General features: G+C 41.5%; 1 non-coding gene across 1 annotated transcript; it reads left to right on the top strand.

Moving 5' to 3' along the window:
- The first annotated feature begins 4,861 nt into the window (after positions 1-4,861).
- On the top strand, positions 4,862-4,969 carry LOC112767182 (small nucleolar RNA R71). Its single transcript, XR_003184764.1, has one exon. It is a non-coding gene; the product is annotated as a small nucleolar RNA R71 (small nucleolar RNA).

The following is a 4,969-nucleotide window of genomic DNA, read 5'->3' as shown; positions in this document are numbered from 1 at the left end:
GGTCAGAATCCAACAGCATCTGCAGTTCTTTTTAGTCTCTGAATCAGATTTTTGCTCAGGTCCCTCAATTTCAGCCAGAAAATACTTGAAATCACAGAAAAACACACAAACTCATAGTAAAGTTCAGAAAAGTGAATTTTAACTAAAAACTAATAAAAATATACTAAAAACTAACTAGATCATACTAAAAACATACTAAAAACAATGCCAAAAAGCGTATAAATTATCCGCTCATCACAACACCAAACTTAAATTCTTGCTTGTCCCCAAGCAACTAAAAATCAAATAAGATAAAAAAAAGAAGAGAATATACAATGAATTCCAAAAACATCTATGAAGATCAGTATTAATTAGATGAGCGGGGCTCTTAGCTTTTTGCTTCTGAACAGTTTTGGCATCTCACTCTATCCTTTGAAATTCAGAATGATTGGCTTCTTTAGGAACTCAGAATCCAGATAGTGTCATTGATTCTCCTAGTTAAGTATGATGATTCTTGAACACAGCTACTTATTGAGTCTTGGCCGTGGCCCAAAGCACTCTGTCTTCCAGTATTACCACCGGATACATACATGCCACAGACACATAATTGGGTGAACCTTTTCAGATTGTGACTCAGCTTTGCTAGAGTCCCCAATTATAGGTGTCCAGGGTTCTTAAGCACACTCTTTTTGCCTTGGATTACAACTTTATTTCTTTCTTTCTTTCTTTCTTTCTTTTTTTCGTTTTCTTTTCTTCTCTTTTTTTCGTTTTTCTTCTTCTCTTTTTTTTCTGTATTCACTGCTTTTTCTTGCTTCAAGAATCATTTTTATGATTTTTCAGATCCTCAGTAACATGTCTCCTTTTTCATCCTTCTTTCAAGAGCCAACATTCATGAACCACAAATTCAAAAGACATATGCACTGTTTAAGCATACATTCAGAAAACAAAAGTATTGCCACCACATCAAAATAATTAATCTGTTATAAAATTTAAAATTCATGCAATTCTTCTCTTTTTCAATTAAGAACATTTTTCATTTAAGAAAGGTGATGGATTCATAGGACATTCATAACTTTAAGGCATAGACACTAAGACACTAATGATCACAAGACACAAACATAGACAAACACAAGCATAATCTTCGAAAAACAGAAAAATAAAGAACAAGGAAATTAAAGAACGGGTCCACCTTAGTGATGGCGGCTTGTTCTTCCTCTTGAAGATCTTATGGAGTGCTTGAGCTCCTCAATGTCTCTTCCTTGCCTTTGTTGCTCCTCTCTCATGATTCTTTGATCTTCTCTAATTTCATGGAGGAGAATGGAATGTTCTTGGTACTCCACCCTTAGTTGTCCCATGTTGGAACTTAACTCTCCTAGGGAGGTATTGATTTGCTCCCAATAGTTTTGTGGAGGAAAGTGCATCCCTTGAGGCATCTCAGGGATTTCATGATGAGAGGGATCCCTTGTTTGCTCCATCCTTTTCTTAGTGATGGGCTTGTCCTCATCAATGGGGATGTCTCCCTCTATGTCAACTCCAACTGAATAACAGAGGTGACAAATAAGATGGGGAAAGGCTAACCTTGCCAAGGTAGAGGACTTGTCTGCTACCTTATAAAGATCTTGGGCTATAACCTCATGAACTTCTACTTCTTCTCCAATCATGATGCTATGAATCATGATAGCCCGGTCTAGAGTAACTTCGGACCGGTTGCTAGTCGGAATGATTGAGCGTTGGATAAACTCCAACCATCCCCTAGCCACAGGCTTGAGGTCATGCCTTCTCAATTGAACCGGCTTTCCTCTTGAATCTCTCTTCCATTGGGTGCCCTCTTCACAAATGACTATGAGGACTTGGTCCAATCTTTGATCAAAGTTGACCCTTCTAGTGTAAGGATGTTCATCTCCTTGCATCATGGGCAAGTTGAATGCCAACCTTACATTTTCCAGACTAAAATCCAAGTATTTCTCCCGAACCATTGTAAGCCAATTCTTTGGGTATGGGTTCACACTTTGATCATGGTTTTTGGTGATCCATGCATTGGCATAGAACTCTTGAACCATTAAGATTCCGACTTGTTGAATGGGGTTGGTAAGAACTTCCCAACCTCTTCTTCGGATCTCATGTCGGATCTCCGGATATTCACTCTTTTTGAGTTTGAAAGGGACCTCGGGGATCACCTTTTTCAAGGCCACAACTTCATAGAAGTGGTCTTGATGCACCCTTGAGATGAATCTCTCCATCTCCCATGACTCGGAGGTAGAAGCTTTTGCCTTCCCTTTCCTCTTTCTAGAGGTTTCTCCGGCCTTGGATGCCATAAATGGTTATGGAAAAACAAAAAGCAATGCTTTTACCACACCAAACTTAAAAGGTTTGCTCGTCCTCGAGCAAAAGAAGAAAGAAGAGAGTAGAAGAAGAAGAAATGAAGGAGAAGGAAATGGCTTTGTGGTTCGGCCAAAGGGGGAGAAGTAGTGTGTAGGTTGTGTGAAAATGAAGGAGTGAAGAGGGGTTTATATAGGAGTGGAGAGAGAGGTAGGGTTCGGCTATGTATGGGTGGGTTTGGGAGGGAAAGTGGTTTGAATTTGAATGGTGAGGTAGGTGGGGTTTTATGAAGGATGGATGTGAGTGGTGAAGAGAAAGATGGGATTTGATAGGTGAGGGGTTTTTGGGGAAGAGGTGTTGAGGTGATTGGTGAATGGGTGAAGAAGAGAGAGAGTGGTGGGGTAGGTGGGGATCCTGTGGGGTCCACAGATCCTGAGGTATCAAGGAAAAGTCATCCCTGCATCAAGTGGCGAGCAAAATTGCTCTTCATGCCAATTCTGGCGTTAAACGCCGGGCTGGTGCCCCTTTCTGGCGTTTAACGCCAGCTTCTTGCCCTTTTCTGGCGTTTAACGCCAGTCTGGTGCCCCTTTCTGGCGTTAAATGCCCAGAATGGTGCCAGACTGGGCGTTAAACGCTCATCTGCTAGCCTTACTGGCGTTTAAATGCCAGCAAGATCTTCCTCCAGGGTGTGCTATTTTTCTTTCTGTTTTTCATTCTGTTTTTGCTTTTTCAATTGATTTTGTGACTTCCCATGATCATCAACCTACAGAAAATATAAAATAACATAGGAAAATAGATAAAATATAACATTGGGTTACCTCCCAACAAGCGCTTCTTTAATGTCAGTAGCTTGACAGTGGGCTCTCATGGAGCCTCAGAGATGCTCAGAGCAATGTTGGAACCTCCCAACACCAAACTTAGAGTTTGAATGTGGGGGTTCAACACCAAACTTAGAAGTTGGTTGTGGCCTCCCAACACCAAACTTAGAGTTTGACTGTGGGGGCTCTGTTTGACTCTGTTTTGAGAGAAGCTCTTCATGCTTCCTCTCCATGGTGACAGAGGGATATCCTTGAGCCTTAAACATAAAGGATTCTTCATTCACTTGAATGATCAATTCTCCTCTGTCCACATCAATCACCGCCTTTGCTGTGGCTAGGAAGGGTCTGCCAAGGATGATGGATTCATCCATGCACTTCCCAGTCTCTAGGACTATGAAATCAGCAAGGATGTAATGGTCTTCAATTTTTACCAAAACATCCTCTACAAGTCCATAAGCTTGTTTTCTTGAGTTATCTGCCATCTCTAGTGAGATTTTTGCAGCTTGCACCTCAAAGATCCCTAGCTTCTCCATTACAGAGAGAGGCATGAGGTTTACACTTGACCCTAGGTCACACAAGGCCTTCTTGAAGGTCAGGGTGCCTATGGCACAAGGTATTGAGAACTTCCTAGGATCTTGTCTCTTTTGAGGTAATTTCTGCCTAGACAAGTCATCCAGTTCTTTGGTGAGCAAAGGGGGTTCATCCTCCCAAGTCTCATTACCAAATAACCTGTTGTTTAGCTTCATGATTGCTCTAAGGTATTTAGCAACTTGCTCTTCAGTGACATATTCATCCTCTTCAGAGGAAGAATACTCATCAGAGCTCATGAATGGCAGGAGTAAATCCAATGGGATCTCTATGGTCTCAGTGGGAGCCTCAAATTCCCATGGTTCCTCATTGGGAAACTCATTGGAGGCCAGTGGATGTCCATTGAGGTCTTCCTCAGTGGCGTTCACTGCCTCTCCCTCCTCTCCAAATTCGGCCATGTTGATGGCCTTGCACTCTCCTTTTGGATTTTCTACTGTATTGCTTGGAAGAGTACTAGGAGGGAGTTCAGTAATTTTCTTGCTCAGCTGACCCACTTGTGCCTCCAAGTTTCTAATGGAGGACCTTGTTTCAGTCATGAAACTTTGAGTGGTTTTGATTAGATCAGAGACCATGGTTGCTAAGTCAGAGTGGTTCTGCTTAGAATTCTCTGTCTGTTGCTGAGAAGATGATGGAAAAGGCTTGCCATTGCTAAACCTGTTTCTTCCACCATTATTGTTGTTGAAATCTTGTTGAGGTCTCTGTTGATCCTTCCATGAGAGATTTGGATGATTTCTCCATGAAGGATTATAGGTGTTTCCATAGGGTTCTCCCATGTAATTCACCTCTTCCATTGAAGGGTTCTCAGGATCATAAGCTTCTTCTTCAGATGAAGCTTCCTTAGTACTGCCTGGTGCATTTTGCATTCCAGACATACTTTGAGAAATCAAATTGACTTGCTGAGTCAATATCTTGTTCTGAGCCAATATGGCATTCAGAGTATCAATCTCAAGAACTCCTTTCTTCTGATTAGTCCCATTGTTCACAGGATTCCTTTCAGAAGTGTACATGAATTGGTTATTTGCAACCATTTCAATGAGCTCTTGAGCTTCTGTAGGCGTCTTCTTCAGATGAAGAGATCCTCCAGCAGAGCTATCCAAAGACATATTGGACAGTTCAGATAGACCATCATAGAAAATACCTATGATGCTCCATTCAGAAAGCATATCAGAGGGACACTTTCTGATTAATTGTTTGTATCTTTCCCAAGCTTCATAGAGGGATTCTCCTTCCTTCTGTCTAAAGGTTTGGACTTCCACTCTAAGCTT

The sequence above is a fragment of the Arachis hypogaea genome, chromosome 2, assembly GCF_003086295.3.
Source record: "Arachis hypogaea cultivar Tifrunner chromosome 2, arahy.Tifrunner.gnm2.J5K5, whole genome shotgun sequence".
In the NCBI taxonomy this organism is placed as follows: Eukaryota; Viridiplantae; Streptophyta; class Magnoliopsida; order Fabales; family Fabaceae; genus Arachis; species Arachis hypogaea.
This window is presented reverse-complemented; position numbering and strand designations above follow the sequence as displayed.